This window comes from Dendrobates tinctorius, unplaced genomic scaffold, assembly GCF_039654945.1.
Source record: "Dendrobates tinctorius isolate UK_male_01 unplaced genomic scaffold, ASM3965494v1 ptg000046l, whole genome shotgun sequence".
Classification (NCBI taxonomy): domain Eukaryota; kingdom Metazoa; phylum Chordata; class Amphibia; order Anura; family Dendrobatidae; genus Dendrobates; species Dendrobates tinctorius.
In genome coordinates, this window is record NW_027361714.1 from 68,463,556 (window position 1) to 68,488,528 (window position 24,973).

Consider the following 24,973-nt stretch of genomic DNA (forward strand, 5'->3'; position numbering starts at 1 on the left):
ACTGGGGAACAAAACACTATGTATAGTGCAGGCAAGTACAGACATGCACAACAGATACAATCGCGGGCACGGCTGGTACTCTTGGCATACAGGCGGACACAGGTGAGACACTGGCAGGTAGGTGGGCACAGCTGAGACACTGGCAAGCAGGCAGGCACAGCTGGCACCCTTGGCAGACAGGCAGGCACGGCTAGCGGGACAAGAACCGATACGGGTAGGACAGGAACATTGGTGGGTATGAGTGGGATATAGGAAGGGGAGAAGCTGGGACTGAATCGGGAAGGATAGAGACCTGGACTGAAATGAGTGGTTTTGTGGGAACAGGTAGGAACCTGTTCAGACTGGAGAAGCAGGGATGGACTCAGGAAGGGTAGAAACACGGAGAGGCAAGACAGGTATGAATGAACAGGTTGGGACCTGTTCACACTGGAGATGTCGGTACTGACTAATAACCAATACAGACGGGTAGGACAAGGATTCCCAAGATACAGAACGGAAGCAAAGCAGAACCGCAGGGTTGCCGAGCAGAGAAGAACCGCAAGGAGCGGAGAAGAGTAGAACAGCAAGGCTGCGGAGAGGCACTGCAGTTTGCAGCAAGAGGTTCTGCAGCAGCAGGAGCTACAGGAGGGAAATAGCGTGGAACCGCAAGGTATCTGGAGAGGAGCTGAAGCAAGAGGTTCTGCAGCAGCAGGTGTGAAGCAAAGCGGAACCGCAAGGTATGAGGAGAGAAGCTGCAGCAAGAGGTGCTGCAGCAGCTGTAGAGGAGCACAGGCAGAACCGCAAGAGTGCGGAGCACAGGCAGAACCGCAAGAGTGCATAGCACAGGCAGAACCACAAGAGTGCGGAGCACAGGCAGAGCCTCAAGAGTGTGGAGCACAGGCAGAGCCGTAAGAGTGCAGAGCACAGGCAGAGCTGCAAGAGTGCGGAGCACAGGCAGACGGAGTGGACACAAGTATAGACATGGCAGGGAAAGAAGCCAGAGACAAGGAGGTAGGACTGACGTCAGACAAGAACAGGAACAGGATAAGATACAGGAATAGGACACAGTACACACAACAGAACACTGGTATAGTCGTTGGAGCCGTATAGAGGGAACACCACTGCTTCCCCTTCATTGGAGACGTCATCACACTTAGACTCACTTACTAGCAGACCAGAGGAAGAAGTCGAGACTACTGACTGACTCTGATGCATGGGGACCAGATACCTCTTGCAACTTGGTGGTTTCAACCGAAGCACCTTGGTGGATCTCCAAACCTGAATGGGTAAAAGAGTTCTAGGCTCTGAATGTCCCATGGGTAGAGTTGAGCGATACCGTCCGATACTTCAAAGTATCGGATCGGAATGGATCGGCCGATCTTAAAAAAAGTATCGGTATCGCCGATTCCGATACCGGAAGTCCCATTCAAGTCTATGGGACTTCCGGTATCGGAATAAGAAAAATCCTGTTTTTCCCTTGTACAGCCTCTCTGGGGTCTGTACGGGCCTTTCGGGGGGCTGTGCCGGCCTGCCAGGGGGTCTGTGCAGGCTCCGGTGGTCTGTGCCGGCCTGCCGGGGGGGCTGTGCAGGCTCCGGTGGGCTGTGCCGGCCTGCCGGGGGGCTGTGCCGGCCTGCCGGGGGGCTGTGCAGGCTCCGGGGGGCTGTGCCGGCCTGCCGGGGGGCTGTGCCGGCCTGCCGGGGGGCTGTGCAGGCTCCGGGGGGCTGTGCCGGCCTGCCGGGGGGCTGTGCAGGCTTTGGGGGGCTGTGCAGGCATCGTCCGATGGGACTACAAGTCCCATCGGGCGATGCCTGCTACCATGACAGTGATTGACACATTAGCCAATGATGGGACAGTAGTAGTCCCATCATCCGGCTAATGTGTTGAATGTAAAAAAAAAAAAAAAAAAATTACATGCTACATACATGCTACATACATACAACATGCATACTACATACATGCTACATTCATACTACATACTACATACATGCTACATACTACATATATACTACATGCATGCAACATGCATACTACATATATACTACATGCAACATACATACTACATATATACTACATGCAACATACATACTACATATATACTACATGCATGCAACATGCATACTACATATATACTACATGCTACATACATACTACATATATACTACATACATACTGCATGCTACATACATACTACATGCTACATACATACCACATACATACTACATACATACTACATGCTACGTATATACTACATATATACTACATGCTACATACATACTACATATATGCTACATACATACTACATACATACTACATGCTACATACATACTACATATATACTACATACATACTACATACATACTACATGCATGCTACATACATACTGCATGCTACATACATACCACATACATACTACATACATACTACATGCATGCTACATACATACTGCATGCTACATGCATGCTACATACATACTACATACATACTACATGCTACATACATACCACATATATACTACATACATACTACATACAATACATTCATACAATACATACATAGACATACAGTACATATAACATAGAGTAACATACTTACCAATACTTGTCACATTGTTCCCCGAAGCCATTGTCTTTTACGGAATAAATATTAACATAACAAACCACAAAAATACTCACCCACGATCCGAAGCAGTCCACGAGTGTGTCCCACGACGATCTTGGGTAGAGAACTGCAGCATCAGCTGTTGCTGCCGTTCTCTACGGGCTGCAGGAATCCAATGACGGAAGGTAGGTATCCTTCCGCACTGTATTCCTCCGCCACTTAAAAAAAAAAAAGTCCCTAGTCTCACTTTATGCCATTGCTGCGTGGGAATTTCCCACACAGCAATGGCATAAAGTGAGACTAGGGACTTTTTTTTTTTAAGTGGCGGAGGAATACAGTGCGGAAGGATACCTACCTTCCGTCATTGGATTCCTGCAGCCCGTAGAGAACGGCAGCAACAGCTGATGCTGCAGTTCTCTACCCAAGATCGTCGTGGGACACACTCGTGGACTGCTTTGGATCGTGGGTGAGTATTTTTGTGGTTTGTTATGTTAATATTTATTCCGTAAAAGACAATGGCTTCGGGGAACAATGTGACAAGTATTGGTAAGTATGTTACTCTATGTTATATGTACTGTATGTCTATGTATGTATTGTATGAATGTATTGTATGTAGTATGTATGTAGTATATATGTGGTATGTATGTAGCATGTAGTATGTATGTAGTATGTATGTAGCATGCATGTAGCATGCAGTATGTATGTAGCATGCATGTAGTATATATGTAGTATGTATGTAGCATGTAGTATGTATGTAGTATGTATGTGGTATGTATGTAGCATGTAGTATGTATGTAGCATGCATGTAGTATGTATGTAGTATGTATGTAGTATATATGTAGTATGTATGTAGCATGTAGTATGTATGTAGCATGCATGTAGTATATATGTAGTATGTATGTATGTAGTATGTATGTAGTATATATGTAACATGTAGTATGTATGTAGCATGCATGTAGTATATATGTGTTATGTATGTAGTATGTATGTAGTATGTATGTAGTATGTATGTGGTATATATGTGGTATGTATGTGGTATGTATGTAGTATGTATGTGGTATGTATGTAGTATGTATGTAGCATGTAGTATGTATGTAGCATGCATGTAGTATGTATGTAGTATTTTTTTTTTTTTTTTTTTTTTTTTTTTTTAACATTTAACACATTAGCCGGATGATGGGACTACTACTGTCCCATCATTGGCTAATGTGTCAATCACTGTCATGGTAGCAGGCATCGCCAGATGGGACTTGTAGTCCCATCGGACGATGCTTGCACAGACCCCCGGACATCAGCACAGCCCCCCGGCAGGCCGGCACAGCCCCCCGGCAGGCCGGTACAGACCCCCACAGGGTGCACAGACCACCGGCAGGCCGGCACAGCCCCCCGGCAGGCCGGTACAGACCCCCACAGGGTGCACAGACCACCGGCAGGCCGGCACAGCCCCCTGGCAGGCCGGCAGAGACCCCCGGATGGCCCGAAATGACGGCGCATCATGATGCGCACACACCGCGCATCATGATGACGTCAGGCTGTCAATCAACTTTGAACTTCCGATTCCGATGCCGACTTCCGATATTGAAAAAATATCGGAAGTCGGTATCGGAATTCCGATACAGCAAGTATCGGCCGATACCCGATACTTGCGGTATCGGAATGCTCAACACTACCCATGGGCATACCAGACAGCATATGGAAGATGAACTTCTTTGAGTATAATGCTCCAACTAGGAGCTGTAGTTGTCCTTGCAGGACTACACTGTTCTTGAGTAGGGCTCGAACATCACCAGACAACACCCACACTGGGTTCTGGAGCTGAAGAACAGAGATCACACACTGACTCCGTATGGCTGGCGGCTTGAAGACGCCAAAGCTCCCAGAAGGCAGAGAAACAGTCATTGATTTCAATGGAGAGGGGGTACTTTCACCCATGGCAGTTTCTCCTACTGGTCCAGGGTTCTGGAGTATGGGATTCACAGAGCAGAGACCGCCAGGATGTTCCTTCTCAGGACAGGACTACGACTGCAGCTTTGCAATCCCATTCTTATTAGACCTCTTGGATCTTGCAAGGGAGGTCATCTTGGCAGGCTGTGGAACCGGAGAATCTTGGATGGTCAAGGACGGACAAGATCGTTCTCCCACAGGTCTCTTTCATCTGGTCTGTTTCTGGATGCTTGGGGGGAAGACTTTTCAGGAGACGCCGCACTAGGCATATAAAAGTCTTTGCAGAAGGCCACATGGAAGACTTTTGGTGATGGGATCCCCTGCTTCCCAGAGAGGGTTAAGCCACTCCAAGGCATCTCCTGTTAGGTAGGACATTAGAAATCCTACCTTTATCAGATCGGAGGCAAAATGGGGAGCATGCCATTTGATATATCGTAGGCACCGCTCCAAGAACATACGCCACTGCTTTGGATCTCCATCATACCTTGGCGGATCTGCTGGGTCAGATACAGGTTGAGAAACTACATATGCAGGAACTATGAGTTGAGGTAGAACTTTGGAGAAAGCCTGGATTTCGGATCGGGTAAAAAATTTTCTCAGTTGCTCACACCAGAGAAAAGTACATCTTGCTCTGAGAGCAGAAGGGCATGGGACTCAGTGGGGACCATGGCCTGAGCAATCTGTCATGCTCGTGCCCTGACTGGTTGTCGCAAGCGTGGGAAGTGTGGCCCCACTGTGCCACAAACCAGACTACCCTGGAAGGGGCGTAACTAAGCAGCTACCTTGGTGTTCAATGGAGCCTCTGATGGTGAGTTCAGGCTTGTGCTGCAGGTAGCTGCCAGGTACCACTCCAGGGTGGTGTCTGGCTGTGGCTGCTGATCCCACTGGGGAACAAAACAGTCTGTGTAGTGCGGGCAAGTACAGACAGACATGACAGATACAATGGCAGGCACAGCTGGTACTCTTGGCGTACAGGCAGGCGGGCACAGCTGAGACACTGGAAGGTAGACAGGCACGGCTGGCACTCTTGGCAGACAAGCCGGCATGGCTGAGACACTGGCAGGCAGGTACGGCTGGCACTCTTGGCAGACAGGCAGGCACAGCTAGCGGGACCGGAGCCGGTACGGGTAGGACAGGAACATAGGCAGGTATGAGTGGGATATAGGAAAGGGAGGAGCTGGGACTGAATCGGGAAGGACAGAGACCTGGACTGGAATGAGTGGTTTTGTGAGAACAAGTAGGAACCTGTTCAGACTGGAGAAGCAGGGATGGACTCAGGAAGGGCAAAAACACAGACAGGCAAGACAGGTATCAGGGAACAAGTTGGAACCTGTTCACACTGGAGAAGCCTGAACTGACTAGGAACCAATACAGATGGGTAGAGCAAGGATCCGCAAGATACGGAACGGAAGGAAAGAAGAACCACAGTGTTGCGGAGCAGAAAAGAACCGCTGGAGCGGAGCAGGGTAGAACTGCAAGGCTGTGGAGAGGCACTGCAGTTTGCAGCAAGATGTTCTGCAGCAGCAGGAGCTACAGAAGGGAAATAGTACAGAACCCCATGGTATGCAGAGAGGAGCTGCAGCAAGAGGTTCTGCAGCAGCCGAAGCGGAGCACAGGCAGAGCCACAAGAGTTCGGAGCACAGGCACAGCAGCAATAGTGCGGAGCACAGGCAGACCCGCAAGAGTGTGGAGCACAAGGCAGAACCGCAAGAGTGCGGCGCACAGACAGACAGAGAGGACACAAGGATAGACACGGCAGGGAAAGGAGCCAAAGACAAGGAGGTAGGACTCAGTTCAGACAAAGTCAGGAACAGGATAAGATACAGGAATAGGACACAGTACACACAAGGACAGACACGGGAACAAATACTGGACAAAGACACAGGCCTCAGTATGCAGCCCTCAGGTAGGCAGAGAAATAACTCACAAGCACACGGAAACAGATCTGGGTATGCAGCCCCCAGAGAAGGCAGAACCAGGACAGGACCTGGCACCTCAGCAGCAAACCACTGACAGGGAAATTGTTGCGCAGTCAGCTTCCACCAGGTGGAGCTGCCCTAAATACTAGAGGCCTCTTGGTAATTGGCTGGGAACACCATAGGCAGATGCACACTATTTCTATAAGAACCAGAGAGTACCAGCGCCACCCCCCCTATGCACAGAGCCAGGAAGTATGCAGAGAGCAGTAGATATAAAGAATGGTTAGCACACGACCAGGAAGTTGAATGTACGGTGCTAGTGAAAGGGAGCCTCTGGTCCCGTAAGTATGAAGTCAATATAGAATCACTGCACACGTAAATTATGCTTTAGTGAGCTTTTTTTATTTTATTGACGGTGATGAAGTGACAGCTGACGTTTCGGCCTAACAACGGCCTTTATCACATAGTGCCTTTTTGAAGTAGAGATTCGGGAGTCATCAGTTAGTAATTTTTCACTGCTAGGCAAAAATTTCATGAGAATGTGGATTGTCCAGTGTAGCCAATGGTCCAGGTGCCAGAGGAGCAGAAGTCCTAATGATATGACAGGGAATCATTGGTGGCGCAGTGGGGGATGCAGGCACCGCCGTGCCTCAGCAGTGGCAACTCACAACTCCTGCATAGCCCACAGGTCTATTACACTATGGCCTTCAGTCGAGGAAGATAAATTAATCATTGTAACCACTGGAAGGATTTCACTTGGCTGAAGTGTGCTCCCCTTTCATGTTCCTCTGTGGAGTCTTTCTCACTGTTGAAGAAAGGCATTTCTCTCTCCCTGACTGGGAAGTTGCTTAGCCATCACCCACTGTCTCAATTGGGCAAGTTCCCCATCTTCCTGTTATAACTAAACCCAATCATCACGGGATCGTCCCAAGACACCCTCTCGGGCCAACACTTGCACCTGCTCCTGCGTAGCTGCCACCATCCTGGCAGAATCTCGGAACTTGGAAATCTCCTCATCTTCGAATTCCTCATCTCTGTTGCGCCCAGATTTGCCATGTTTTACCTTAGATAAAGCAGCATGATTACTTTCAGCTACTCTTTTGTAGGAGATTTTGTATAGAAACTTTGCCTTTCTAGCCACCCATCGTTGCTCAGAACTCCTAGTTTTGCATTTTCCAGATGAGCCAAAGGGTTATTATCGGTGTGCACCAGTAGTTCTGACCCGGATAGGTATTCTGCGAACTTCTCCATCATAGCCCACACCAATGCCAGCAGCTCTAGCTTGAAGGAACTGTAATTGTCGGGATTTTGTTCGGAATCATGAAGGGACCGACTCGTAAAAGCGATCACCTTCTCTCTCCCGTCCTGCTTCTGCAAAAACACAGCCCCAAGTCCATGCAAGCTTCCATTGGTGTGGAGAATGCATGTTTGAGAGAAGTCCACATAAGCTAAAATGGGTGCTTCAGTCAACGCCTTCTTAAGATCTTGAAACGCCTTTTCCTGACATTCTTCTATCGAATAGTCTGGTTCTTGACGCCTGAGGGTACTCCCTTTAAAAGTTCTAGCAGCGGGGACATTATATGGGTAAAATTCTTCACAAAACATTGATAATACCCAGTCAGCCCCAAAAACGCCCGGACGTCTTTCACTGTCGTCGGGGTAGGCCATTGCTGCAGTGCAGCAATTATCTCTCAGGACAGTTTCACCCCTTCAGCAGAAACAACGTGACCCAGGTACTCGATTTGAGTGTGAAACAGATGACATTTCTGAGGCATCACTTTTAGACCGTGTCTTTGAAGGCGACTCAACATCTGTTCCAGTCTTTGTAGATGGTCCTCAAATGAAGCGGCATAAATTATGATGTCATCTAAACAGATGAGCGTGGCTTCAAAGTTCAAATCACCTAAACACCTCTCCATCAACCGTTGAAAAGTTCCAGCGGCATTGACCAAACCGAACAGCATCCGGATGAATTCAAACAGTCCCATGTGAAGTATAAAGGCTGTCTTTGCCTTATCCCGTTCAGACATTGGTACTTGCCTGTAGCCACTGGCTTGATCCAACGAAAAATATTTGGCATTTCCTAGTGCAGACAAGGATTCTTCAATCCTGGGTAACGGATAGGAATCTCGCACAGTGCAGGCATTAAGTTTGCGATAGTCTGCACAAAAATGCAGTGTGCCATCCTTCCTTCACACTAGCACGATGGGGCAGCAAACGGACTTTGACTGTCCTTTATCACGGTTTTCTGCAGCATCTGAGTTAGCATACCTTTCACCTCTTGATATAGTTGCGGTGGAATTTGTCAGTACCGCTTTCTTATGGGCAGGGCTGCCAATAGGAATTTTGGGGCTCCATACTGGCAAAATTTTATGGGGCCCCCTTGGGACTCCGCCCAGGCTCCACCCAACCCCGCCTCCACCCCTCATACTGTTCACAGTCCCACCGCTCTCTCTTGGAAAAACTTCACTTCTCACCTATCACACATTAACAGTTCCTATCACCAGATCACACATATAGATGGCAGCTTTTGCTTTGGACAAAAGATTTTTTTAAGCTGCCACCATAGCAGGTTAGACACTTTTGGCCAGGCTATACTCTATTGTAACCTATTAAATATTTGTTGAAATATGCAATACAATTTAGGTATATTTTTATTTATTTTTCAATTTTTAAAATGACCAATAATATCACATACAAGGAACAAATACCGCTACACCATGTCCAGACCACATATTACCACCACATAGTGACCTATAATACCACATACAAGGAACAAATACCGCCACACCATGACCAGACCACATATTACTACCATAGTGACCGAATAATATCACTTACAAGGAACAAATACCACCACACCATGACCAGACCACATATTACCACCACAAAGTGACCAAATAATAGCACATACAAGGGACAAATACCACCGCACCGTGCCCAGACCACATATTACCACAACATGGTGATTGAATACTACAATACTGATCATTAATAAAAAAACATAATACTATTACCATAAGTGGCATTATACACAGGAGATCTGTATTTAGTATGCAGTGTCTGTGTACAGGTAATATAGTGATCAATGACATTATACACCAGAGCTCTGTATATAATGTACAGGTAACACAGTGATCACTGGTGACATTATACACAGGACCTCTGTATATAGTATACAATGTATAGTGTCAGTGTACAGGTAACACACTAACTCACCAGTGATGTCTCTAGGTGAAGTCCTTCATCTTTGCTTTTCATTCATCCACCACAGATCGCCATCACATCTTCCAGCCAGGGCTCATCTCTGCAGGAAATAACACAGTTATCTAGAGCTCCACTTGCAGAACACATTAATTATTTTTTCCTATCTTCTACATTACACCACATGAAGAAAAAAAGGCCCCATGTCCAGCATTCTGCCCGAGTCCAGCATTCTGCCCCATGTCCAGCATTCTGCCCCATGTCCAGCATTCTGCCCCAGTCCAGCATTCTGTCCCATGTCCAACATTCTTCCCCAGTCCAGCATTCTGCCTCATGTCCAGCATTCTGCCCCAGTCCAGCATTCTGCCCCATGTCCAGAATTCTGCCCCAGTCCTGCATTCTGCCCCAGTCCAGCATTCTGCCCCATGTCCAGCAGTCTGCCCCCGACCCCACGGATCGCCACTGTAAAAAAACCAAGCAAACAAAAAAAACAAGTTCTCCTTACCTGGCCGCGCTCCAGTGGCGGGCGAAGCTCCGTATCTCCATGCTGCAGCGAGCTCTAGCCGGCGACTGACAGTGATGTCAGACACTGGCGATGTGCTCGCTGCCGCTGATGTCAGCTGCCAGCCTCCGATTGGCTGGCGGCTGTTAACTATTGACGTGCGGGCCAGCGGGCCCGCAAGTCAATAGTGTTTAGCTGCCGCCCGCAGCACCGCGCTGAGGGCCCGGTTTACCTGCCGGTAGGGGCCCGGTGAGCAGAGGAGACCGGGCTGATGCGGGCCCCTTCTGCCCACCTGGACCCATACGCCAGTCAGAGCAGTAATGCTCTGATGGTGGCCCTGCTTATGGGTGCGGCATTCCCAGTCGGAATCTCGTGAGTGATTACTACAGTGCAGCCAAAATCATCCTCATAGTAACATAGTAACATAGTTATTAAGGTTGAAGGAAGACTTTAAGTCCATCTAGTTCAACCCATATCCTATCCTAACTTGCCCTAACATGTTGATCCAGAGGAAGGCAAAAAAAACCCATGTGGCAAACAGTAAGCTTCACATTGGGGAAAAAAATTCCTTCTCGACTCCACATACGGCAATCAGACTAGCTCCCTGGATCAACGCAATATTAAGGAAACTAGTGTATATACCCTGTAATATTATACTTTTCAAGAAAGGCATCCAGTCCCTTCTTAAATTTTAGTAGGGAATCAGTCATTACAACATCATATGGCAGAGACTTCCATAGTCTCACTGCTCTTACAGTAAAGAATCTGCGTCTGTGAGTATGCTTAAACCTTCTTTCCTCCAGATGTAGAGGATGCCCCCTTGTCCCCGTCACAGGTCTAAGAGTAAAAAGATCATTAGAAAGGTCTTTGTATTGTCCCCGCATATATTTATACATTGTAATAAGATCACCCCCTAAGCCTTTGATTTTCCAAACTAAATAACCCCAAGTGTAATAACCTGTCTTGATATTGCAGACCCCCTAGTTCCCCAATAACCTTGGTCGCTCTTCTCTGCACACGCTCCAGTTCAGCTATGTCTTTCTTATCCACCGGAGACCAGAACTGTACACAGTATTCGAAATGTGGTCGCACTAGTGACTTATATAGAGGTAAAATTATGTTCTCCTCATGAGCATCTATGCCTCTTTTAATGCATTCCATTCTTTTATTTGCCTTTGTAGCAGCTGCCTGACACTGGCCACTAAATGTGAGTTTGTCGTCCACCCATACACCCAGGTCTTTTTCAGTGACAGTTTTGCCCAGTGTTTTACAATTAAGCACATAATTATACATCTTGTTCGTTCTACCCAAGTGCATGACCTTACATTCATCCCCATTAAAGCTCATTTGCCATTTATCAGCCCAAGCTTCTAGTTTACATAAATCCTCCTGTAATATAAAATTGTCCTCTTCTGTATTGATTACCCTGCAGAGTTTAGCGTCATCTGCAAATATTGAAATTCTACTCTCCATGCCGCCTACAAGGTCATTAATAAATATGTTAAAAAGAAGCGGGCCCAAAACTGACCCCTGTGGTACCCCACTGCTAACCGTGACCCAGTCTGAGTGTGCTCCATTAATAACCACCCTTTGCTTCCTATCCCTGAGCCAGCTCTTAACCCACCTACACATATTTTCCCCTATCCCCATTGTTCTCATTTTATGTATCAACCTTTTGTGTGGCACCGTATCAAAAGCTTTTGAAAAGTCCATGTACACCACATCCAGTGCATTCCCTTGATCCAGTCCTGAACTTACCTCTTCATAAAAGCTTATCAGATTAGTCTGACAGGAATGGTCCCTTGTAAACCAATGTTGATATTGGGTCATGAGTAGTGTTGAGCATTCCGATACCGCAAGTATCGGGTATCGGCCGATACTTGCTGTATCGGAATTCCGATACCGACTTCCGATATTTTTTCAATATCGGAATTCGGCATCGGAATCGGAAGTTCAGTTGATTGACGGCCTGACGTCATCATGATGCGCGGTGTGTGCGCATCATGATGCGCCGTCATTTCGGGCCTTCCGGGGGTCTCTGCCGGCCTGCCGGGGGGCTGTGCCGGCCTGCCGGGGGGCTGTGTGGACTGCCCGGGGTCTCTGCCGGCCTGCCGGGGGGCTGTGCCGGCCTGCCGGGGGGCTGTGCACCCTGTGGGGGTCTGTACCGGCCTGCCGGGGGGCTGTGCCGGCCTGCCGGGGGGCTGTGCTGATGTCCGGGGGTCTGTGCAAGCATCGTCCGATGGGACTACAAGTCCCATCGGGCGATGCCTGCTACCATGACAGTGATTGACACATTAGCCAATGATGGGACAGTAGTAGTCCCATCATCCGGCTAATGTGTTAAATGTTAAAAAAAAAAAAAAAAAAAAAAAAAAAATACTACATACATACTACATGCTACATACATACTACATATATACTACATACATACTACATACATGCTACATACATACTACATGCATGCTACATACATACTACATATATACTACATACATACTACATACATACTGCATGCTACATACATACTACATACATACTACATACATACTACATGCATGCTACATATATACTACATGCTACATACATACCACATACATACTACATGCATGCTACATATATACTACATGCATGCTACATACATACTACATATATACTACATGCATGCTACATACATACTACATGCTACATGCATGCTACATACATACTACATACATGCTACATATATACTACATACATACTACATATATACTACATGCATGCTACATATATACTACATACATACTACATATATACTACATGCATGCTACATATATACTACATACATACTACATATATACTACATACATGCTACATACATACTACATATATACTACATGCATGCTACATATATACTACATGCTACATACATACCACATACATACTACATACATGCTACATATATACTACATGCATGCTACATACATACTACATATATACTACATGCATGCTACATACATACTACATGCTACATGCATGCTACATACATACTACATACATACTACATGCTACATACATACCACATATATACTACATACATACAATACATTCATACAATACATACATAGACATACAGTACATATAACATAGAGTAACATACTTACCAATACTTGTCACATTGTTCCCCGAAGCCATTGTCTTTCCGGAATAAATATTAACATAACAAACCACAAAAATACTCACCCACGATCCGAAGCAGTCCACGAGTGTGTCCCACGACGATCTTGGGTAGAGAACTGCAGCATCAGATGATGCTGCCGTTCTCTACGGGCTGCAGGAATCCAATGACGGAAGGTAGGTATCCTTCCGCACTGTATTCCTCCGCCACTTAAAAAAAAAAAAGTCCCTAGTCTCACTTTATGCCATTGCTGTGTGGGAAATTCCCACACAGCAATGGCATAAAGTGAGACTAGGGACTTTTTTTTTTTTTAAGTGGCGGAGGAATACAGTGCGGAAGGATACCTACCTTCCGTCATTGGATTCCTGCAGCCCGTAGAGAACGGGAGCATCAGCTGATGCTGCAGTTCTCTACCCAAGATCGTCGTGGGACACACTCGTGGACTGCTTCGGATCGTGGGTGAGTATTTTTGTGGTTTGTTATGTTAATATTTATTCCGTAGACGACAATGGCTTCGGGGAACAATGTGACAAGTATTGGTAAGTATGTTACTCTATGTTATATGTACTGTATGTCTATGTATGTATTGTATGAATGTATTGTATGTATGTAGTATATATGTGGTATGTATGTAGCATGTAGTATGTATGTAGTATGTATGTAGCATGCATGTAGCATGTAGTATGTATGTAGCATGCATGTAGTATATATGTAGTATGTATGTAGCATGCATGTAGTATATATGTAGCATGTATGTAGTATGTATGTGGTATGTATGTAGCATGTAGTATATATGTAGCATGCATGTAGTATATATGTAGTATGTATGTAGCATGTATGTAGTATATATGTAGTATGTATGTAGTATATATGTAGCATGCATGTAGTATATATGTAGCATGTATGTAGTATATATGTAGTATGTATGTAGTATGTATGTAGCATGCATGTAGCATGTAGTATGTATGTAGCATGCATGTAGTATATATGTAGTATGTATGTAGCATGCATGTAGTATATATGTAGCATGCATGTAGTATATATGTAGTATGTATGTAGTATATATGTAGCATGTATGTAGTATGTAGCATGCATGTAGCATGTAGTATGTATGTAGCATGCATGTAGTATATATGTAGTATGTATGTAGTATGTATGTGGTATGTATGTAGCATGTAGTATATATGTAGCATGCATGTAGTATATATGTAGTATGTATGTAGCATGTATGTAGTATATATGTAGTATGTATGTAGTATATATGTAGCATGCATGTAGTATATATGTAGTATGTATGTTGCATGTAGTATGAATGTAGCATGTATGTAGTATGTAGTATGAATGTAGCATGTATGTAGTATGTAGTATGAATGTAGCATGTATGTAGTATGTAGTATGAATGTAGCATGTAATTTTTTTTTTTTTTTTTTTTTTTTTACATTTAACACATTAGCCGGATGATGGGACTACTACTGTCCCATCATTGGCTAATGTGTCAATCACTGTCATGGTAGCAGGCATCGCCCGATGGGACTTGTAGTCCCATCGGACGATGCCTGCACAGACCCCCGGAGCCTGCACAGACCACCGGCAGGCCGGCACAGCCCCCCGGCAGGCCGGCACAGCCCCCCGGCAGGCCGGCACAGCCCCCCGGAGCCTGCACAGACCACCGGCAGGCCGGCACAGACCACCGGAGCCTGCACAGACCCCCTGGCAGGCCGGCACAGCCCCCCGGCAGGCCGGCACAGCCCCCCGGCAGGCCGGCACAGCCCCCCGGAGCCTGCACAGCCCCCCGGCAGGCCGGCACAGACCACCGGAGCCTGCACAGACCCCCTGGCAGGCCGGCACAGCCCCCCGAAAGGCCCGTACAGACCCCAGAGAGGCTGTACAAGGGCAGGAAAGGGTTTTTCTTATTCCGATACCGGAAGTCCCATAGACTTGAATGGGACTTCCGGTATCGGAATCGGCGATACCGATACTTTTTTTAAAGATCGGCCGATACCATCCGATACGATACTTTGAAGTATCGGATGGTATCGCTCAACTCTAGTCATGAGTAGAGTTGAGCGATACCAGCCGATACTTGAAAATATCGGATCGGAATGGATCGGCCGATCTTAAAAAAAAGTATCGGTATCGCCGATTCCGATACCGGGAACCAATGCAAGTCAATGGGGCCAAAATATCGGAATTAAAAAAAAACCTTTCTTTCCTTGTAGGTTAATTCTACATGAAGAAAAACAACTAAGAATAATGTAGAATGTATTGTGGGAGGTGGAGGAGACATTAAAGCCATAGAGGTTTAGCCCAATCAAATGGAATAGCAGGAATTAAACTTTTTTTTTTAAAGATGTTAGGAGTTACAAAGATATTGACTATGTTAGCCTCATTTATATTTTGCCAGACATGTATGTCTTCTTCTTCTACTTCCTTTTTTTACATTCTTCTTCTTCTTCTTCTACTTCCTTTTTTTACATTCTTCTTCTTCTTCTTCTACTTCCTTTTTTTACATTCTTCTTCTTATTCCTTTTTTTACATTCTTCTTCTTCTTCTTCTACTTCCTTTTTTTACATTCTTCTTCTTCTTCTTCTTCTTCTTCTTCTTCTTCTTCTTCTTCTTCTTCCTTTTCTTACATTCTTCATATTCTTCTTATTCAACAATTATTATTCTACATATTCAGCTTCTTCATCTTCTTCCTATTCTTCTTCATCATATTCTTGTTTGTGTCAGGCATTCCTGTAGTTGTTATCTAGAAAAGTTAGAAGTTTACACCTTCCGTTCTGCCTGTCACAAAAGATTTACAACAGGATTTGTCCGCGTTCAGTTTGGCCTGCAGAAGCAGGCCTTTTCCAGGGGCACCACGAGGAGGAACGGACTCACCCCCATACACTGCTTAGTCTTCTTCTGCTTATAAATAAGATAATATCATTTGCTCAGAGTATTAGTCTTATGCTTAATGTTCTTCTGCTTTGTTTTTTTTATGCTTCTTTGTCTTCTCTCTCTTGTTGTTCTGCATCTTGGTGGTTGTCTTCCTGTTCTTTGTCCTCTTGAACCAGCTGACGGTACTGGCACCCGGAGGGGCAGCAGAAGGAACAAGAGCCAATGGCACTACCGAGGACCAGCTGACGGTGCTGGAACCCGGTTACTAAGCAGGAGGTACCTGTGCTACAAAGCACTACCAAGGACCAGCAGACGTTGCCGGAACTCGGATACCGAGATGGAGGCACCTAGGCCAAACGCTCTGACGAGAACCAGCTGACGGTGCTGGAACCCGGAGGGGTAGCATAAGCTGCAAGAGCAAATGGAAATAGCGAGGACCAGCTGACAGTGCTGGCACCCGGAGGGGCAGCAGAAGGAATAAGAGCCAATGGCACAACCGAGGACCAGCTGACGGTGCTGGAACCCGGTTACTAAGCAGGAGGTACCTGTGCTACAAAGCACTACCAAGGACCAGCAGACGTTGCCGGAACTCGGATACCGAGATGGAGGCACCTAGGCCAAAGGCTCTGACGAGAACCAGCTGACGGTGCTGGAACCCGGAGGGGTAGCATAAGCTGCAAGAGCAAATGGAAATAGCGAGGACCAGCTGACAGTGCTGGCACCCGGAGGGGCAGCAGAAGGAATAAGAGCCAATGGCACAACCGAGGACCAGCTGACGGTGCTGGAACCCGGTTACTAAGCAGGAGGTACCTGTGCTACAAAGCACTACCAAGGACCAGCAGACGTTGCCGGAACTCGGATACCGAGATGGAGGCACCTAGGCCAAAGGCTCTGACGAGAACCAGCTGACGGTGCTGGAACCCGGAGGGGTAGCATAAGCTGCAAGAGCAAATGGAAATAGCGAGGACCAGCTGACAGTGCTGGCACCCGGAGGGGCAGCAGAAGGAATAAGAGCCAATGGCACAACCGAGGACCAGCTGACGGTGCTGGAACCCGGTTACTAAGCAGGAGGTACCTGTGCTACAAAGCACTACCAAGGACCAGCAGACGTTGCTGGAACTCGGATACCGAGATGGAGGCACCTAGGCCAAAGGCTCTGATGAGAACCAGCTGACGGTGCTGGAACCCGGAGGGGTATCAGAAGTTACCCCTGAAAAGCAAAGTTGGCATGCCGCAAGCTGGCCGCAGTTACCGAATCACACAGTCCTACAGGGGGTGCTTGTCCTACTGGCACTATGGAACAAACCTTTCTTACCAGAACCCGCAGTCCACATAGGAAGCACCTAAACTGCTGGCACCCTAGCCTCGGCTAACCCAACCGCAACACGACATGGCAACTTGGGGTGGCAAACTGACATTGACACTTCCCGGAAACAGCAGGCAGGGCTGGAACCAAGCTGGGCAGGAGGGAGTACCCGTGCCAAAGTCAGTTATGAGCAGCAACTGGCGATGTTGGAGCCCAGGACAAGCACTTAGCAGGCTGAGGCCTGATGTGCTGTCAATTGGGAGGCAGCAGGACAGATTGCCATCAAAACAGCAGGGGAACAGCTGACGTTACTGAACCCCACAAACACAGGAGCTAGTGTTTTACTCTGTGAAGACGGCACTTCCGAGCAACAACTGGCTGTGTTGAAGCCCAGGGACAAGCACGGAGCAGGCTTAGGCTGCATTGAAGAAATTTTAAGATCGGTTGTAGACTACTAATTTGAACCAAGCTCCACTTAGGCCTGTGGATTCACTGATTTTCGTATTTCCCCTGTCCTCCAACCCCGCCAGTTACAGCTCCGAAGTGGCGTCTGCACAATCCACACTTGTTCCTGTGTTACAGGTGTTCAGTCCGGTCAGTTAATCCCCTGATGTGTGTCCGGCAATGTCGCCTGCTCTGTCCACATTCCGATAATGGGAATGTGGACAGAGCAGGCGACATTGCCGGACACACATCAGGGGATTAACTGATCGGACTGAACACCTGTAACACAGGAACAAGTGTGGATTGTGCAGACGCCACTTCGGAGCTGTAACTGGCAGGGTTGGAGGACAGGGGAAATACGAGAGACAGTGGAGCCACAGGCCTAATTGGAGCACGGTTAAAAATCAGTAGTGGTACGACTGTGTAGGCAGCAGGAGACTTTGCCATCCACACAGCAGGGGATCAGCTGACATTACTGAACCCCACTGAGACACGGGAGCAAGTATCTCTTTCCGTGTGGACGGCACTTCCGAACTACAACTGGCTGTGTTGAAGCCCAGGAAATAGGAGGGTGTAGGCAGAGGCCTACTGTATTTTGAATGAGTTTACAGCAGGAGAGACTGCCATCCACAAAGCAGGGGATCAGCTGACGTTACTGAACCCCACTGAGACACGGGAGCAAGTATCTCTTTCCGTGTGGACGGCACTTCCGAACTACAACTGGCTGTGTTGAAGCCCAGGAAATAGGAGGGTGTAGGCAGAGGCCTACTGTATTTTGAATGAGTTTACAGCAGGAGAGACTGCCATCCACACAGCAGGGGATCAGCTGACGTTACTGAACCCCACTGAGACACGGGAGCAAGTATCTCTTTCCGTGTGGACGGCACTTCCGAACTACAACTGGCTGTGTTGAAGCCCAGGAAATAGGAGGGTGTAGGCAGAGGCCTACTGAATTTTGAATGAGGTGACAGCAGGAGAGACTGCCATCCACACAGCAGGGGATCAGATGACGTTACTGAACCCCACTGAGACACGGGAGCAAGTGTCTCTTTCCGTGTGGACGGCACTTCCGAACTACAACTGGCTGTGTTGAAGCCCAGGAAATAGGAGGGTGTAGGCAGAGGCCTACTGTATTTTGAATGAGTTTACAGCAGGAGAGACTGCCATCCACACAGCAGGGGATCAGCTGACGTTACTGAACCCCACTGAGACACGGGAGCAAGTATCTCTTTCCGTGTGGACGGCACTTCCGAACTACAACTGGCTGTGTTGAAGCCCAGGAAATAGGAGGGTGTAGGCAGAGGCCTACTGAATTTTGAATGAGGTGACAGCAGGAGAGACTGCCATCCACACAGCAGGGGATCAGCTGACGTTACTGAACCCCACTGAGACACGGGAGCAAGTATCTCTTTCCGTGTGGACGGCACTTCCGAACTACAACTGGCTGTGTTGAAGCCCAGGAAATAGGAGGGTGTAGGCAGAGGCCTACTGTATTTTGAATGAGTTTACAGCAGGAGAGACTGCCATCCACACAGCAGGGGATCAGCTGACGTTACTGAACCCCACTGAGACACGGGAGCAAGTATCTCTTTCCGTGTGGACGGCACTTCCGAACTACAACTGGCTGTGTTGAAGCCCAGGAAATAGGAGGGTGTAGGCAGAGGCCTACTGAATTTTGAATGAGGTGACAGCAGGAGAGACTGCCATCCACACAGCAGGGGATCAGCTGACGTTACTGAACCCCACTGAGACACGGGAGCAAGTATCTCTTTCCGTGTGGACGGCACTTCCGAACTACAACTGGCTGTGTTGAAGCCCAGGAAATAGGAGGGTGTAGGCAGAGGCCTACTGTATTTTGAATGAGTTTACAGCAGGAGAGACTGCCATCCACACAGCAGGGGATCAGCTGACGTTACTGAACCCCACTGAGACACGGGAGCAAGTGTCTCTTTCCGTGTGGACGGCACTTCCGAACTACAACTGGCTGTGTTGAAGCCCAGGAAATAGGAGGGTGTAGGCAGAGGCCTACTGTATTTTGAATGAGTTTACAGCAGGAGAGACTGCCATCCACACAGCAGGGGATCAGCTGACGTTACTGAACCCCACTGAGACACGGGAGCAAGTATCTCTTTCCGTGTGGACGGCACTTCCGAACTACAACTGGCTGTGTTGAAGCCCAGGAAATAGGAGGGTGTAGGCAGAGGCCTACTGAATTTTGAATGAGGTGACAGCAGGAGAGACTGCCATCCACACAGCAGGGGATCAGCTGACGTTACTGAACCCCACTGAGACACGGGAGCAAGTGTCTCTTTCCGTGTGGACGGCACTTCCGAACTACAACTGGCTGTGTTGAAGCCCAGGAAATAGGAGGGTGTAGGCAGAGGCCTACTGTATTTTGAATGAGTTTACAGCAGGAGAGACTGCCATCCACACAGCAGGGGATCAGCTGACGTTACTGAACCCCACTGAGACACGGGAGCAAGTATCTCTTTCCGTGTGGACGGCACTTCCGAACTACAACTGGCTGTGTTGAAGCCCAGGAAATAGGAGGGTGTAGGCAGAGGCCTACTGTATTTTGAATGAGTTTACAGCAGGAGAGACTGCCATCCACACAGCAGGGGATCAGCTGACGTTACTGAACCCCACTGAGACACGGGAGCAAGTATCTCTTTCCGTGTGGACGGCACTTCCGAACTACAACTGGCTGTGTTGAAGCCCAGGAAATAGGAGGGTGTAGGCAGAGGCCTACTGAATTTTGAATGAGGTGACAGCAGGAGAGACTGCCATCCACACAGCAGGGGATCAGCTGACGTTACTGAACCCCACTGAGACACGGGAGCAAGTATCTCTTTCCGTGTGGACGGCACTTCCGAACTACAACTGGCTGTGTTGAAGCCCAGGAAATAGGAGGGTGTAGGCAGAGGCCTACTGTATTTTGAATGAGTTTACAGCAGGAGAGACTGCCATCCACACAGCAGGGGATCAGCTGACGTTACTGAACCCCACTGAGACACGGGAGCAAGTATCTCTTTCCGTGTGGACGGCACTTCCGAACTACAACTGGCTGTGTTGAAGCCCAGGAAATAGGAGGGTGTAGGCAGAGGCCTACTGTCTTTGTAATGCGGAGACAGCAGGAGAGACTGCCATCTCCACAGCAGGGGAACAGCTGGCAGTGCTGAACCCCACTAACACTTGAACGAATGTGTTTGGCTCTGTGGAGACGACACTTCTGAACACCAACTGACGCTGTTGGAGCCCAGGATTAGGCGAGGAGCAGGCTGGGGCCTACTGGATTTTGGCAGGTGAAGGCAGCAGGAGACTTGCCATCTCCACAGCAGGGGAACAGCTGGCAGTGCTGAACCCCACTAACACTTGAACGAATGTGTTTGGTTCTGTGGAGACGACACTTCTGAACACCAACTGACGCTGTTGGAGCCCAGGATTAGGCGAGGAGCAGGCTGGGGCCTAATGGTTTTTGGCAGGTGAATGCAGCAGGAGACTTGCCATCTCCACAGCAGGGGAACAGCTGGCAGTGCTGAACCCCACTAACACTTGAACGAACGTGTTTGGCTCTGTGGAGACGACACTTCTGAACACCAACTGACGCTGTTGGAGCCCAGGATTAGGCGAGGAGCAGGCTGGGGCCTACTGGATTTTGGCAGGTGAAGGCAGCAGGAGACTTGCCATCTCCACAGCAGGGGAACAGCTGGCAGTGCTGAACCCCACTAACACTTGAACGAATGTGTTTGGCTCTGTGGAGACGACACTTCTGAACACCAACTGACGCTGTTGGAGCCCAGGATTAGGCGAGGAGCAGGCTGGGGCCTACTGGATTTGGGCAGGTGAAGGCAGCAGGAGACTTGCCATCTCCACAGCAGGGGAACAGCTGGCAGTGCTGAACCCCACTAACACTTGAACGAACGTGTTTGGTTCTGTGGAGACGACACTTCTGAACACCAACTGACGCTGTTGGAGCCCAGGATTAGGCGAGGAGCAGGCTGGGGCCTACTGGATTTTGGCAGGTGAAGGCAGCAGGAGACTTGCCATCTCCACAGCAGGGGAACAGCTGGCAGTGCTGAACCCCACTAACACTTGAACGAACGTGTTTGGTTCTGTGGAGACGACACTTCTGAACACCAACTGACGCTGTTGGAGCCCAGGATTAGGCGAGGAGCAGGCTGGGGCCTACTGGATTTTGGCAGGTGAAGGCAGCAGGAGACTTGCCATCTCCACAGCAGGGGAACAGCTGGCAGTGCTGAACCCCACTAACACTTGAACGAATGTGTTTGGTTCTGTGGAGACGACACTTCTGAACACCAACTGACGCTGTTGGAGCCCAGGATTAGGCGAGGAGCAGGCTGGGGCCTACTGGATTTTGGCAGGTGAATGCAGCAGGAGACTTGCCATCTCCACAGCAGGGGAACAGCTGGCAGTGCTGAACCCCACTAACACTTGAACGAACGTGTTTGGCTCTGTGGAGACGACACTTCTGAACACCAACTGACGCTGTTGGAGCCCAGGATTAGGCGAGGAGCAGGCTGGGGCCTACTGGATTTTGGCAGGTGAAGGCAGCAGGAGACTTGCCATCTCCACAGCAGGGGAACAGCTGGCAGTGCTGAACCCCACTAACACTTGAACGAATGTGTTTGGCTCTGTGGAGACGACACTTCTGAACACCAACTGACGCTGTTGGAGCCCAGGATTAGGCGAGGAGCAGGCTGGGGCCTACTGGATTTTGGCAGGTGAATGCAGCAGGAGACTTGCCATCTCCACAGCAGGGGAACAGCTGGCAGTGCTGAACCCCACTAACACTTGAACGAACGTGTTTGGCTCTGTGGAGACGACACTTCTGAACACCAACTGACGCTGTTGGAGCCCAGGATTAGGCGAGGAGCAGGCTGGGGCCTACTGGATTTTGGCAGGTGAAGGCAGCAGGAGACTTGCCATCTCCACAGCAGGGGAACAGCTGGCAGTGCTGAACCCCACTAACACTTGAACGAATGTGTTTGGCTCTGTGGAGACGACACTTCTGAACACCAACTGACGCTGTTGGAGCCCAGGATTAGGCGAGGAGCAGGCTGGGGCCTACTGGATTTTGGCAGGTGAATGCAGCAGGAGACTTGCCATCTCCACAGCAGGGGAACAGCTGGCAGTGCTGAACTCCACTAACACTTGAACGAATGTGTTTGGCTCTGTGGAGACGACACTTCTGAACACCAACTGACGCTGTTGGAGCCCAGGATTAGGCGAGGAGCAGGCTGGGGCCTACTGGATTTGGGCAGGTGAAGGCAGCAGGAGACTTGCCATCTCCACAGCAGGGGAACAGCTGGCAGTGCTGAACCCCACTAACACTTGAACGAATGTGTTTGGCTCTGTGGAGACGACACTTCTGAACACCAACTGACGCTGTTGGTGCCCAGGATTACGCATGCCGCATGCAGAGGCCAATGGGCAGCGGTTTTTATGGAGGTTGTGGACTACTACTGATTCTAACCATGCTCCACTTAGGCCTCTGGCTCCACTGTCTCTACTATTTACCCTGGCCTCCAACCCCGCCAGCTACATCTCTGAAGTGGCGTCAGCACAATCTACACTTGTTCCTGTGTTACTGGTGCTCAGTCCCATCAGTTGATCCCCTGATGTTTGTCCGGCAAGTTCGCCAGCTCTGTCCTCATTCCCACTACTGGTTATGGGAATGTGGACAGAGCAGGAGACCTTGCCGGACACACATCAGGGGATAAACTGATGGGACTGAGCCACAGGAACACAGGAACAAGTGTAGATTGTGCTGACGCCACTTCAGAGATGTAGATGGCGGGGTTGGAGGTCAGGGGAAATAGTAGAGACAGTGGAGCCAGAGACCTAAGTTGGGCACGGTTAAAAATCAGTAGTGGTTTGAATGTTGATGGAGCTGGTGACTCTGCCGTCCACACAGCAGGGGATCAGCTGGCATTACTGAACCCCAGTAACACAGGAGCTAGTGTGTTTCTCTGTGCAGACGACACATCTGAGCGACAACTGGCTGTGTTGAAGCACAGGGATTATAGTTCAGGTGGTAGAAAAATGAACACACCAGCAGACCTGGATACAGTTGCCAACCACTAATTTAGTCTGTAAGAGGAATGGCAAAGTCTTTGGAGATCCAGGCCTTGTTCATTTTCAGAAAAGTCAGCCGGTCAACATTATCGGAAGATAGTCGCGTGCGACGGTCTGTTAGTACACCACCTGCGGCACTAAAGACACGTTCCGATAATACACTGGCAGCAGGGCAAGCCAGCACCTCCAATGCATACTGGCTAAGCTCTGGCCATGTATCCAGCTTAGAGACCCAAAACTTGAAGGGGGAAGAGCCATCTGGGAGTACAGCGACAGGGCAAGACATGTAGTCTGACACCATCTGACGGAAGCGTTGCCTCCTGCTGACTCGAGGCGTCGCTGATGGTGTAGACAATTGTGGTGGACACACAAAACTTTGCCACATTTGGGCCATAGTGGTCTTGCCTTGTGCTGCGGCACTGCCTCTGCTCCCTCTTTGTGCAGAGTTTCCTCCACTGCCTCGACGCACAGAGCTGCTTTGTAAAGCACTTGCAACAATGCTGTCGGGTGGAATGGAAAACATTATGGACTGCACCAGTGACTCTTCGTACTCCCGCATTTTACGCTCCCGGTTCAACGTTGGTATGAGCCTTTGTACGCTGTCCCGGTAGCGAGGATCTAGGAGGGTGTACACCCAATAATCAGCCGAGACGAGAATGTGGGCGATGCGGCGGTCGTTTCTCAGGCACTGCAGCATGAAATCAACCATGTGCTGCAGACTCCCAACTGCCAAAGAACCGCTGTCCCCTGTTTGAGGCGTGACCTCGACCTGCTCTGCATCACCCCACCCTCGCTGTACATACTGAGTAGAGGTTTGTGTACCTCCCTCCTCTGGAGAGATGTCTTCCTCCTCCATCGACTCCTCCTCATCCTCCTCACAAAGTGTCCCCTGCCTAGGCCTTTGTGAGGAAACACGTAGCGCAGACTGTCCAGAAGCAGATGGCAT